This window comes from Muscardinus avellanarius, assembly GCF_963383645.1.
Source record: "Muscardinus avellanarius genome assembly, chromosome: 9".
Taxonomy (NCBI): domain Eukaryota; kingdom Metazoa; phylum Chordata; class Mammalia; order Rodentia; family Gliridae; genus Muscardinus; species Muscardinus avellanarius.
The window spans coordinates 73312302-73327730 of record NC_137795.1 but is presented as its reverse complement, the minus strand read 5'-3'; the positions used below and the strand labels follow the sequence as shown (position 1 = coordinate 73327730).

Genomic DNA, 15429 nt, shown 5'->3' with positions numbered 1-15429 from the left:
ACAAACTTCATGAGCATGTTCAATCTACTTCTGAGGTTAGAATCATTTGCAGTTGGGTTTTAGCTCAGTAGTAGAGAGTTTGCATAGCATGTGTAAGGCCCTGACTTCAATCCCTAATAACACACACACACACACACACACACACACACACACACACACACACTTTTGGAATTTAACAAATGGGTCCCTTGCTTCAGACATTATTTTGATCGATAGAATATAATAATAAGAGTTTTTGGAAGGGTGCTGGGGATTGAACTCAGGGCCTTGTGGATTCTAGGCAAGTGCCCTGACAAGAACTATATTCCCAGCCCTCAGAAGTACTCTTCTAACTATTCTGAAATATCTTATGAGACCTGTGCTGAGAATGGGCTTTCAAATGCTAACACTTGACCAAACCCTCCATTCTTAGGATTCTCTGAAAAGAAAGATGCAGGATTCATTTTTCTTAGAATAAAACAAACATGCAGACTATCTTTACAAAGCAGTTGACACCAAAGGCAAAAGCTCCTTTGGGCAATTACAACTAGGTTTTATGTGTACCACTAAGTCATTTCAAAATAGTACTTGTCAATCATTTAAAATTCACACACCTTTGTGTGTGAGAAATCTTCAATTAGGTTTCTTGCTTTAAACATTTAAACATTTGGGGGAAAAAATCCCAAACTCCAACGTTTGCAAATTTCTTTTGTCCAACAACTGGCAGTTAAAGTAATGAAGCCAATATTTCAAAATAGCAAATATAACTTACCAATACAAAGTGGCAAAATTTGGAACACTAACTTCAAAATTTGAGAATGAAAACAGCATGTGGAAATAAGATATAAATTTAAAACCCAAGTAAGTACTTTATACTAGTACCCATATTAAAAAAATTAAAAACTTTTTTGAAAAAACTTAAAAAGTCATATAATACAACCTGCTGGTATTTTGAGAAAAAAATAATAAAAGGGGACAGCAAAACTTAAAAATATTCCAATCTTCCTAAATTTGATATTATTTATGTTACTAAATAATGTCTATTATTATAGACATTACTGATATTTCCCTTAAAATTCTCATTGATTTAAATAAGGAAAACTGACATTGAGTAATTCAAATCATCCCATAGGTTGCAAAGTGCTTTTAAAATTTGCATGGCATACATTTATGGAAACCATTCACAGTATAAACAGCAGGATAAAAAATAACTGTACTAATTGTATAGAGGCTTAAAACTGTAAAAGGAGAAATAAAAATATTTTTCACTACTTAAAAAAAAAACCTTTGTACACATTGTCCATGTAAGTCTCAAAACAGAGATGACTTGTGACTTCTAAAAAAGCATTTCCTTTGATTGGCTTGATGACATAATATTCTAGCCAAACCAGCCCTTGCCAGTCACAGGTGGTTCAGGGGTGAATGTTAATCATCACTGTTCCCACACACTGTGACCTTGGACTCCATGTGGAAAGTACAGGAACTGGGATGGCGGGTCCCAGCAGCAAGCTGTCAGGGTCACCCTTTCTGGGCTCCCTGTCAACACATAAAGGGTTGAAGATGCATTCTATTGGAAAGGCTTAGGGGAAAGGATGCAAGGCTAGCCGGGCGGCCTGTTTTATTTTCTAGCAGCCACCTTGAAGGATTCTACCCTAGGGAGGTGGTTGGACAAGCACAAGACTTTGCCAGGTATTAGGAATTCCGGATTTCCCTATTAGATTTTCTTCAGAGCACTGACGTACATAAACACTTCTATTCTTGAGGACGTATTGGCTTAGAGAGGAGTGCTGGATTCCTTTCCCCTCCTCCTCGTGCTCAATGTTTTGAACGCAGTCTTTTAATTTACTTAAACACCAACACGCTTCTCAGATTCTGTCTAGAGGAGGAAAAAAATAAACACTGCACACGATCCAATTTAAATGGCTCGTGATCGTTCTGTACACTCTACTTTTTAGTTCTGCAAAGAGCCTGAGAACGAAAGCAGCCGGCGCCTTTCCGAAAGCTCCATAAACAAAACCCAGCACACAGCCTCCTCCACAAAGGTCAATAAGAAGATTCTGGCACCCGAGCAAAAAAAAAAAAAAAAAAAAAAAAAAATCGAGTAAAACCAAGGGCCACCTGGCCACCGCAGGTGTAGGGGCCCGGGGTCCTGCCCCGAGCTCCAGGCTCGGCGGGACTGGGCGCCCTGCAGGAGGCGAATGCGGGAGGAGGTGAAGGCGGCCTCCGCCGCGGCCCGCGCGCCCTCCCCTCCTCCACCGCCAGGCCCGGCTCCTCCCGGCGCCGCCGCTGGGCCCCACTGTGCGCGGGGCCCCCGGGGCCGCGTCCAGGGTCGCTCACCGGCACGCGGGGCGCTGCGCGGTCCCGGGCTGCTCCGGCACGCACCGCCCGAGCACGGGTCACGGCGTCCGCAGTCCCGGGCGCAGGGTCCGGAGCCCGCGGCCTGGAGCGCGGGGCTGCGGGCGAGCAGGGAGGGGCGGGGCGGGGCGGGGCGAGCGGCGCATCAGCTGAGCCGGAGCTGCCGCAAGCTGCGCCTACGCCTGCGCAGACCGCCGGAGGCGGGGCCTAGGGGCGGAGCTCCATTGGCAGAGCGCCGGGGGCGGGGACTTGGGCGGGGCTCCAGGACGGCGATCCATTGGCAGAGCTCTGAAGGCGGGGCTCCGAGGGCTCAGGTGGCAAGGCACCCAGCGCCCCTGAGCCGAGCATCCTCGAGCAGCTCACCTGGAAGTTGGGAGCACAGCGGCTGGGGAACTCTGCAGGTTCTGCTGTTCTTATTTGAAAAGTGAAGTTTGGCGGCTCTAGTTCTGGTCCTCCCAAACACCTCCCCCCACATACCCACACTGGCCATTTCCTTTCGCAAAAAGGGAAAAGGTGCTCCTTCACCCAGCTTTTCCACTGAGCAGCCCCCTCGCGCCTGCTTCACCAGTGGCTGCGACTGAACTTCAGGTTCTTGGTAAAGGCTACACCTCTGGTAGCCGAGAAGTTACGCATATTTTAATTTAGAAACACTTGATCACTAGAAGGACGCTGCAAGCTGCCCGGACTCCTAGACTGGGGGAGAGGAATAATCTCCCAATTTATTCTGCCATTGTACCTATGCAGGTATGACCTTGTCCTTAGAATAACTGGGTTACTGAAATTATGGGATAGCTGTGCTGAGATCTTACAAAGTTAGTAAAAGTCATTCAACAGAATCACTATGTAACAGATAAGATAGGAAGTATTGTATATAAAATGCAACATATTCACATATATAATATATGCATATAAATGCATATTATATATATCTGCCTTAAAAGAAAACAACTAAACAGCCACCTGTAACTTGAAACTAAATATTTTTATTATATGTGTTTCTGAATTAGAATATATTTCTATAATGATAATAATTTGACTTAAATCAAATTTGTTGTAGAGCACAGCCCCTATCCAAGTTACTGAAGTTCACATAGTAGTGAATCTTTCTATGAGAAAATCCCTGTAAGAATCAGTTTTAGTGGTACAGTTAGGAACTCTGCCTGAGGAGCCAAATTGCTTGAGAATAAGCCACACCTGTTAGGAATACTCAACGTCTTTGTAGGGGTGGGCAAATCACTTACCCTTCTTTATACCTAGTTTTTATTATCTACAAAAAGAACACATCAATAATGTCTACCTCAAAGGGCTATATCTAGGAGTTAATATCTTCAGAACACTCAGGAAGTATTAGAAATTATTATGACAAACTATGTCCATAAACAATGAAGTAGTTTAAATATAGATATTAGACATTTAATCTATTTCCTTCTTAGTGAATTTTCATCATTAAAGCATATTTTGAAAGGGAGTTTTTCTGAAAAGCTTCTAGTTATTCGATTTACAATGATTTTCTGAGTTCTGATATTAATAGCAGTCTATTGCTATCTGATATTGAGGCCAAAGGTTTTAATCAGCCAGGATAACTTTTAATAGAAGACCATTCTTCCTCAGTGATATTTGGTTACATTTGGCACTGAGGCTGAAGAGAAAGGATTTATCTTTGATAAATCTTGAAAAGTTTGCATTGTTTCTTTCGAATTCTTTCTGTAATCTTTAGTGGTGAATCAGCTGAATCTTAATAGCAATATTGCAAAAGTGACTTTCTCATACATTTGCTGTTAAAATTAATAGCAGAGAAGTAACTCACAATTGTCCTGAAAATAATCAGGTTGTCAGGTATAGATATGTTAAGTCTCTCAGTCCAACCCCATTTCACTTGCAGGCAGGCTGGGATTCATTAGAAAATTGGGATTTAAGGGACTGAAGGTGTTTTAGCTGGATTTCTGTGGTAGCTCTCTGGACACATAACAGAAGTATCGTTTTCTGTAACCATTTGATCTATTCTGACTAGTGGTAAGCTCCTGGTTCTAGTCATACAATTTTATTTCCTCTCTTAAAAGTCAGTGTTAAATTCTACAAATAATTCACCTCTCTTAACCTCTTGCTTATGCCTCTGAACTCTTTTTTTTCTTGCTGTAGATTCTTCTTATACTGCCCCAGTTTCACCCATGTCACCTCATAACTATGTAGGGCTAATCTTTATGTGTTAAAATTTTCTTTCTTAAATATGAATTTAAAGCTAAATAGTGGCTAAGTTCATTTACATCTCTTATAGTCTTTGTCCCAATCATAATTTCAAGCATTTGATATTTACTGAATGCATGAATTTGTTGTACCAGGCATTGTGTGAAATGTCTTACATCATCTCATTTAATATTTTTAGAAATTCTATGCATTAGATTCCATTATCATCCCACTCTGTGTGTGTGTGTGTGTGTGTGTGTGTGTGTGTGTATGTGTGTGGTACTGGGAATTGAACTCATGGGCATCTACTTTTGAAGTACATCCCCAGCCCCATTTTTTATTCTTTTATTTCAAACAGGGTCTTACTAAGTTGCAGAGGGCCTCAAAAGTAGCTGAAAAATTATATATATATTAGGTCACAAATGATTTTTAATATTCTGAAATATCATATGGAACTCTGTTTTCTAACAAAATAAACAAGAGCCCTGACATCATCATCATCATAATTAGTATACATTTTCAAAGGGTTCACAAAAGTTGTGAGGGTTCACAGAAGTTGAAGTTGCCTATCAAGACCAGATGACACACCTGGCTGTAAAAAAAAGCTAAGGCTTAATATGGCAAGAAAATGGATTATAACACCAGAGTAGATAGAGAAGTTATGTTTATACCTTAATCAATATGAAAATATTTCTATGCTATCTATTATTTCTTTTGTTTTGGAAGTTGACTTTTAATAATAAAGCACAATAAGAGGGAGAGGACAGAGGAAGCTGAGCCATGCTGGCTAGTGGGCTGTGGCAATAGCAGAGGCACAAACTACTGTTGTTGCTGCTGCTGCTTGATGGCAGCCTTGCTGGCCAGGTCCTTGGCCTCTCCATAGCCTCCAGTGCTGTCTCCCTCACCTTCTCCTTGGCTTCCTTGGCTGTCTCAACAAGTGTTTTGGAAGGGGCCTCACCTTGCAGCTTGGCCAAGATGTATTCAAACCCCTTCATAGTCTTAAGCCACATTGATTTTGAACCGGGGAAAACAAAATTCTTGGGCAGCTCTGGAGACACCAAACAAACTAGAGGAGACCGAGGCTTCCTGGTGGATTTCAGTCCAGCTGCTGTTGTTGGAGTTCACACAGTAAATACATCATATCTCCATCATCATCAGCCAGGAGTGGTTGATGTTCCAGGTGAAGGTGGTCGTGGTCTGATTCTGTGGGTCTGCAATAGAGTTCTCCAGATGTACACTGAGTGGCAGGAAACAGTCACTCTGCACAGTGGGGCATCCTGTTGGCCTTGATCAGGAGTCTCCAGGACAGGGACTTCAAGTCAGGGGTCATCTCCTGGTGAACTATGTCTTCCATCAAGACATGTTTATTCTAGAGATTCAGGGAGGCAGTGAACAGTTGGTCACAGGAACTTCGGAGCACGCCCTGGCCCAGGGAGTACTTCATCATTGTCCTGGCCCCAGTGGGCTCAGTACCTGCCCAGCCTCAGGGTTGCAGACCCTGGGAGATGCGGAGGCCAGGATAGCAGCTCAGTCTCCACTGCGTTGCTCCCATGCAGCCATCGCCACTACGAGGGGTTGTACAGCCACCATTTCTCCTCATTTTGAAATGTGACATTGGAAGCTGTAATTAGGAAGTGGACCCAGAGAGGGGTCAGTTGAGTCAGATCACTAACAGGTAATCCCATATTTCTTTTCAGAAATCCCTGAGAAGTGTGTGTGTGTGTGTGTGTGTGTGTGTGTGTGTCCCATTTCCTTTCTGTTAAAAGAACTATAGTTACTTAACTTGGAGTTTTTTATTTCAAGAAAAAAGAGGACATATCTTATACACAAGACTAGGGTATAATCAAATTCTCCTCAATAGCCACTACTATAAGGAATAGTGCTGAGATATCTAAATGGTTTTATCTTTATATGGATTGTCATTTAAAAATATCAGCACCCTAATCATACGAGCAATTTTCTAAGTAAAATAAAGTAAATTTAAGTTAGTTAACTAAAGTCCCAAGGAAGCTTCTATATATAGTCATTTTCACACTTTCAACCCTGAATTCAAAATGTTTTTAAGCATCTAATTAGAGCCCATAATTAGAGCCCATAATTAAATGCATGTACTCTTTCTCATTAAATATTAAATTTGAAATTGGGCAGTAAGTGAGAAAATATCTGCATGCCAAAACCATATGCTGAATAAAAGACAGACTTTTCAACAAATTGTGTTGGAAAAACTGTTTATCTACATATAGAAAAATGGAATTAAACCTCAACCTCTCACCCTGCACAAGAGTCAACACCATATGTATCAAAAACATCTGATAAGAAACTTAGAAATTACTAGAAAAGAGCATAAGACTGATGCTCCAACATATAGGCGCTGGTAGAAAGTTCCTCAATTAAACCCCCAAAATGCAGGAAATTTAAATGAATATTAATAAATGGCATTTAGAGATTTCTGGACAAGAAAGGAAATCAAGAGTCTAAAGAGAGAGCCTACAGAATGGGAGATGATCTTTGCCAGCTACTTCTCTGAAAGAGGATGGATTATCTACAATATACAAAGAACTTTAGTCAGAGAGATGCAAATTAAAGCTACACCGAGATTCCATCTAATATCAATTAGAATGTCAAATATCAAGAAGTCAAACAATAAATGCTGGTGACAATGTGGGTAAGTAAAAAATCTCTTACACACTGTTGGTGGGATTGTAAATTAGTGCAACTATTATGGAGATCACAGTGGAGATCAAAGTGAGAATAGATCTACCATATTATCCAGTATGCCACTCCTCAGTATCTTTCTAAAGGACTTGAAATCAGAATATTATAGTGATACATATATATCTATGTTCATAATTCAGTAGATCAATGGACTACAAATTATGAGATATATACACAATGGAGTTCTGCTCAACAATAAAGAAAAACAAAAATCACTTCATTTGAAGGAAAATGGAAGGATCTGGAGAACATTATGTTAAGTGAGATAAGCCAGTCAAAGAAAGTGAAGGGTCATATGTTTTTCCTGTTATGTGGAAGCTAGGGAATAATCAGGATACAAGAAGGACGTCAGATAATGAAGGAGAAATCCTAGTGGAGTGATGGAGCGATTCTAGGAGAGGGTAGGGGAGAGGTAGAATTTATGAAGGAATTACTCCCTTGGACATTATATGCATATTTGAAACTATCAATGCCAATCTCAATACCTTTTATGGCTAATGGGGAGGGTTATGGTGGGGTGGAGGGAGAAGTTCACCGAAAGTTGTATTACATTTCTGTCCCTGTCACACTGAACTACATTATGATGTGAGACTGCAGTGTACCAATAAAAAAATACATTAAAAAAGAATTATCCAATATGTATGTGTAACAGATCATTACAAAAGGCATTTAGATAATAAGTAATTTAAGCACAGGAAAGGAAGCAACTTGAAACTCAATATCAGATATTAAATACTTTTAAAGTCAATGTTTATTTTCTGCTAAGAATAATATTGTAGTGGTCCCCTTCCTCCTGAGTCAAGTCTGTCATTAGCTTGCCAGGGGCTGGTTCTGACTATTTAGTATTTTTCTCCACTGCTTGTTTTGAATTCTGGAGCCCAAACTACCTTTTTCTCAAGCTGCTGCAGGTGAAAACTAAAAATTCCTTTTATACATACAGATTGGCTTTGTCTTTTTCTTAAATTCTATCTTGTTTGACCAGCTTAAAAACTGTTCTTTAATAAGCAAAGTGTCCTTTCATGTTCATTCCCAAACACAGCATTCTATTTGTAACACTTTAGAATGCAGTGCCATTTGTCATTAAAAATTAGTAATAGTTTCTTATTTTGTTCTTCTATTAAAAATATAATAATTAGAATAGAAAATACTAACCTCTGAATAAAGAAAATCTTCCTGAGAGGAATGCCAGTTATAAGATTGGCAGTAGATATAATTGCCATGTCTATATCAGTACTCCCCAACAAAAATATAAATTTTCAACAAATGTAAGCCTTCAGGTAATTTAAAATTCTCTGGTATCCATGTTAGAAAAAATAAAAAGAAATGGGTGAAATTCATAACTCAATTATGTTCATGATGTTATAATTCCAACATGTAAACAATATAAAATTACTTTTATAATATTATACTATTTTTCCTTTTATATTGCTTAAAATCTATTAAAGTATCAATCATATAAGTCAATCAGAACAATGAATAACAAGATAGGTGAGTGGCTGAAGAATTTTAATCTATTTGTGACTAAAAGATTGAAGATTTTTTGGAAAAGGTGAAAAATGGGATTTATTTTTTATATTTTTATGAGTTAGAAATGATTTAAACTGCACACGTTTAGAGTGTTTAATTTCACAAGCTGTAAATATGATATACATGTAAAATCATAGCTGTAATCAAAATAATGAACATATTCACATCCACAGAAATATTTTTTTTGTGTTTTTGCAATCTTGTCCTTTTGCTACTCCTCTGCTAATTTACTTTCTTTCAATATATATATATATATATATATATATATATATATATATATATATATATATTATCTTCTAGAATTGTATGTTAATGAAACCAAGCACTATATATTCTCATCTGGCATCTCCAGTCTACTTAGAGAGTTAACTACCTTGTGTAAATACCAATGGTCCAATGGTCCATCCCTTTGTTATTGCTGAATACTATTCTCTAATAAGTATATATCACAAAATGTTTATTCATTTACCTCTTGCTGGACATTTGGGTTGCATCCACTTTCTGCCAAAGCTGCTTTGAACATTAATGTACAAATCTCTCCAAAGACATATTGCTTTCATTTATTTGAAGAACATATCTTGGAGTAGAATGGCTGGATCACATGGTAGATACATATATGTTCAAAATTTTAAGAAACTGCTAAACTACACTCCAAAATGGCTATTGTTAGAAAAAAAAGGACAGCAAGGGACACGGCTGGATAGCATAGAGAAAAAGTGTTAATGCAAGCCTGGAAGAGACTCCTTCTTGGCAGGATAGACAGAGACGACCTTACAGTCTAGGGTGGACATCTTATGGGATGAGGGTAGGGGAGAAGGTCAGTCTATACAGGACCTAATTGAGGATTAGTACGGGTAGATGCTATTTGGGTAAAACTGCTAAAATTGTTTAATCCTTTATTAGTATATCAAGTTATCAATTGCCAGTTTGTGGTCAGAACAGTGCAAAGAACAAGTGTTAGGTGCCTTGCTGGTAGGGGTCTGATAGAAAATGCTTTTACAGGTACAGAAGTGTGTGTTCCTTATGGTTTTCCTGTTGCACTAGATCAGAGGGAAAAAAAAAGTTCTAGTAGGCTGCTTCTTATAGCTATACCATTTACATCCCCTTCAGCAGAGTTAGGAGTTCCCATTGACCCACACATTTGCTGACACTTGATATGGTCATTTTATCTAATGTTAGCCCTTTAGTACATTTGTGTGCTTTCTTATTGTGCCTTTAGTACGCATTTCCCTAATGGTTAATGATTTCAAACTTCTCTTCATATGTTGTTTCCCATCCTCACGTCATTTTTAGTGACATGTCTGTTCAAAATTTTGCCTATTAGTTTTTTTTTTAATTTTGCTTTCTTTTTGCTGAGTCATGAGAGTCCTTCATATATTCTGGATACTACCATGTATAAGACATGTGATATGCAAATAGTCTGTCCCACTCTGTGGCTGTCATTTCATTCTTTTTACTGTTTCTTTCAAAGTGCAAGAGTTCTTAAATGTAGATAAGACCATTCATTAAGCCTATCGTGGTGACGCATACTTAGAGTCCCAGCTACTCCAGAGCTGGGGTAGAAAGATCAGTTAGGCCTGTTAGTTCTAGACTAGTAGGGGCTACCTAAGGAGACTCCATCTCAAATAAGAAAACACAGAAGTCAATCAAATTCATCAATATAACTTAGTCTAGTGGGGAAGAAACTTAAGCAAATCGATTATTTCAATGATAGGTACTGTCATAGGAATTTACTCAGAAAACATGGAGAAATTGAATATGTTTCAGATTAAGGGATGAAAGAGGACATTTTAGAAGAGGAGATACTCGAGGAGGAGCAGGCTGAGGAAAGCCAGAAATGGAGTTGTGGGCAAGAAAAGACATGTGCGCATGTCCTGTGCTGTGAAAGACTGTGGTGGTTTAACTGTGGACATCTGTAAGACTAGAGCAGAGTCAGTGTATGAGGAATCATTGGAATTCTGGAATCATTGCTGGAATTTAATAGAAGGTAATAGAGGAAGACGATTAAAAGCAGAGAGACCAGAGGAGAGGTATGACAAGATCCAGGACAAAAGAAATAATGCCTGAAGGACAAAGAAGATAAATACATAGGAGAAAGTGGGAGATAGAATCAGTGATTTTGGTTGCCATTGAATATGGTTACCATTGAGAGGCTATGGAAGGAGCTTAAATATTGAGCAAAGTCATTGATTTAGCTAAAGAAGAGGGTCATGTAATTTGTAATATCATCATTTGTTTTATATACTTTGGTCTCAGAAAAAAAGCAAAGAATAATGTGACATCTGAGAGACAAGATAATCCTTAGACTAGTAATAGCCAGTGGTAGTTAAAGAATATAACAAACCCACAATGTTAAAAACATATATATTTGCCGGGCGTGGCTTATGCTTGTAATCTCTGTGCTTGGGAGGCGGAGACAGGACGATCGCGCAGGTTCGAAGTCAGGTGCGCTGGCTTAAGAGACCCTGTTTGCAAATAAAAAGTATAAATAGGTCTGGGAGTGTGGCCTGTAGGTAGAAGGGCTTCCAGGAACTCCAGTACCACCAAACAAACAAACAAACAACAACAAAAAAATAACAGAAAAAATATTTTATAAATGGAAGATTGTTTAGAATTCAAATTCTTGGAAGTATTCTAAGAAAATAATGTATTTTTTCTGGTATTAGCATCTTTTGTGTTAGTATCTTTTTTTGGTGGAGGGGGTTCCTGGAGATTGAATCCAGGGGCATTCTACGTCTAACCTACAGCCCCCCCAACCCTAATTTATTTTGAAACAGGGTTTTGCTAAGTTGCTGAAAGACCTCACTAAGTTGCTGAAGCTGGCCTTGAACCCGTGATTTTCCTGTCTCAGCTTCCCAACTTCTGGATTACAGGTGTGTGCCACCATGCCCACCTTATCTTAGTATTTTAAGATATGTAGTAAATCGTATGAGGAGATCAGGCAGCAGACCTAATAAGTAACTTGAGAAATACTAGCACTACAATCATGTGTTATTTAATGATGGGGATATGTTCTAGTGCTATTAGATGACTTGTCCTTGTGTAAGCATAATAGTATGTACTTATACAGACCTAGAAGTCATAGCCTATTACACACCTGGTCTAGGTGATATATCCTATTGCTCCTAGGCTACCTATCTGTAGAAAATGTTACTGTACTAGTGCTATATGCAACAATAACACAGTGGTGTTTATGCTTGTAAATATATCTAAATGCAGACAAAGTAAAAATATCAGGCAATAGGAATGTTTCAGCTTTATTATATTCTTATGATACCACTATAGTGTACATGGTTTTATCTTAACTAAAATGTTGTTATATGATGCTTAATTATATTTAAGTTGGAATTCTAGTAAGTGGAGGGAAGGAGAAAGGTAACTGATATATCTTCCCCAGATAGTTAAGATTAGCATGTATGTATATTTGAGAAGTTATGATAGACAAGTTTATGTGTTCATCTGGACAGTTAGTCAAATCTAAAACACCAGCCCAGCCAGGCGTGGTGGTGCACGCTTGTAATCCCCGCGCTTGGGAGGCTGAGACAGGAGGATTGCATGGGTTTGAAGCCAGCCTCAGCTACTTAGTGAGGCTTTCAGCTACTTAGTGAGACCCTGTTTCCAAATGAAATATAAAAAAGGTCTGGGAGTATAGCCCAGAGGTAGAAAGCCTCTGGGATCCACCCCCCCCCCGCCCCCGTACCACCAAAAAAAAAAAAAAAAAAAAAACCATACACACACACACACACACACACACACACACACACAAACACACACACACAAAAAAAAAAACAAAAACAAAAAAACACCAGCCCAGCTTGAAGGTAGTACTCTCAAGATTCAGGCTTAGGCAAGATGGTGCATATTAAAGGAACAAGAGGTGTCAGACAGAGGCATTCTTTTTAAACAAAGGCAGAAACCCTGAACAAAGAGCCTACATAATGAAAGTTAAGAATCTGGGCAGAAATGTCAACAGGACATCTGAGGTAGGAACCAATCCAAAAATGGAGTATAAAAACGAATCAAATGTTTTTAATACTTGTATATTTCCTGCTCAAGATCAGAATTGTTCCCAGAATACAAAGAATCTCAACTGTGCAGAGACAAGGGAGAATGGGACTGGAGTAAGAGACTTGGGGAATGAGAAACAAGGCCAGACATACAAGTTAGGAGGAGACCCAGGAGCTTTCTCTTGCATGAATGCCCGAGAAGAGAATGAGTGCAGTTAAGTGATTAGGGGACAAAGGAAGGAAGTATTTACACTCTTTATGTAAGTGATTGTTATTACTTCAGAAAAGAGAAGAACTGGGTTCACATGTCCTTAGTGAGGTGTTCTAAAACTATTATAAAATAAGAAAAAGAGTCCAATTAGACATGATAAGTTACAAGAGACTTTTCCTCCACAACTAACACCAATGTGAAAAGATTTCTATTTTTAAGAAATTAGTTTAAAAATTGAGAGATAAGGGCATAAACTTAAACTTAAATTCAAAAGGTAATGAGAACTTAAGAGTGAAGAGAATTAGAGCTGTTTTCATCTCTTAGAAAACAGTGAGAGAAGGAAGAATGTACCATAAACAGGAGAAGGGGAGCCCAGCCAAATATTTATTGACTGTGTGTGGGTGGGCTGGAATGGCAGATTGTAATCTCACAGAACTCTACTCATAGAGGGAATCTACACCCACCCTCCAAAGGCTCCCAAGGAGTGCTCAACTGAAGTCATTTAAAGGCAGAGGGTTGAGCAGGGTGGCTGAGAATAGTCCCTTTGCAGGTCCCAGGCCTTCCTCTACTGCACTGCATCTTCTCTCTGAAGGCTGGAGGCTGGCCAGCAGGTAGACAGAATTCTCCTAGGGCACAGAAATATATGAAAGACTGAAGATTAAGACAGCACCCCATAAATAGGCTAAAAATTGGGCTTTGACCATATATGCCTCTACCATCTTGTACTCCATTAAGATGTATGACTACAATTCACCAATACAATTAGAATTTTATTAAATTTTAATTTAAAAATAAAGAAACTGGGCTTCAGAGCTAAGAAGATACCAGTTTCATAGAATGAATGGCTCTAAGGTACAAAGTGATCTCCAGAGTTTTGCCAGTGCTATGCACACATGTATGTTGAAAGAGCAAACAATTAAATTAAAGGCTTAACAAATCAAGACTCAGAATTTTTTTAAAAATTAAGGTGGACATCTTGTCTTTTTAAATTTATTGGTGCATTGTAATTCTAGATCTTCATGAGGTACATTATAGTAGAGACATACATGTACACATCACTCATTTAGCCCTGCCCCAATTATTTAAAGATTTGGTTGACTCAGCCTTCCAGACAAGAATCATTACAGAAAATGGGAGAGATTATTTTTAAATATATGTATTATGTACAGTACCTGTATGTGTACAGCATACAATAAAGTTTATGATACATGTTAATGAACAAGGAAATGTGAGTCATGATCAAGAGAACAGTTAATGGGGCCAGCATAGAAAAGGCATCAATTTGGAATTACCTGATAGTCCTTAAACTTTCTGTGATAAGAATATGATAGGGTCTGTAGAAATAGTGGAAATCATCTATAGATAGATCAGGTATTTTAGCAAAGAGATAGCAATTGCTCAAAAAAGAAAGGAAATGTTAGGAATAAAATATCAAACATGAAAAATTCATTTCAAAAGTTTATCATGAATTGGACACAGCAGCAGAAGAAATCTGTACAGTAGAGACAGTTCAGTAGATATTGGACAAACTGAGGATAATGTATAAAAACAGAGACACATGAAAACCCGTTATTTGCTACAACATCAACGAGCCTTTAGGACATTAGGTGGCACCAGAAAAATCTACATGGTCTCATATAAGGAATCTAAAAAAGTTGACCTAGGCTGGGTATGATGGTGCACACCTGTAATCCTAGTACTTGGGAGGCTGAGAGAGGAGGATCACAGATTCAAGGACAGCTTCAGAAAGTAGTGAGACTCTCATAAACTTAGTGAGACCCTGTTTCCAAATAAAAATAAAATGGGTTTGGGGGTGTAGCTCTGAGGTATATTCCCCTGGGTTCAATCCTCAGTCATACACACACACACACACACACACACACACACACACACACACACACCTCATAGAAGTTGAGAGAAGGGAAGTAATTACCAGAGGTTGAGAAGAGTAGGGGGGAAAAGGAAAGATGGGAGAGATTAGTTAATAGGAAAAAGCTTTAAATGTTCTCACCAGGAAGAAATGATAAATGTTTAAGGTGATGTTATGTTAATTACTTTGATGTGATTATTATACAATGTATGTATATTGAAACATTACATGCTATCCCGTTGAGATCTACAATTATTATGAGTCAATCAAAAATGAAAATAAAACAAGAAAAAATGTGACTACAAAAATGTACAGGAATATTCATAACATCTTTTTATTTACTTACATAACTTGAAAAAAACACCAAATGTTAATCAACCGAATAAGCAAAGTGATTCAACAAAATAATGTGATATACATTTGTATATTTATATAGGAGAACATTACTCAGCAATAAGAAGAAACTATTAGCACAGGCAAAATGAATGGTTCTCAAAAAGATTTGCTGTGAAAAATCAATCTAGATGTCAAAAAATAATGTGGTTTGATTTACATAAATTCTAAGAAAAGGCAAAACAAAT

At 38.3% G+C, this 15429-nt stretch overlaps 1 pseudogene across 1 annotated transcript; it reads right to left on the bottom strand.

Annotated features, from left to right (window-relative positions):
- Window positions 1-5337: 5337 nt before the first annotated feature.
- LOC308267101 (PRELI domain-containing protein 1, mitochondrial-like) lies at window positions 5338-5965 on the bottom strand (annotated as a pseudogene). Its single transcript has one exon. The product of its transcript is annotated as a PRELI domain-containing protein 1, mitochondrial-like (transcript).
- Between the last annotated feature and the right edge of the window lie 9464 nt (window positions 5966-15429).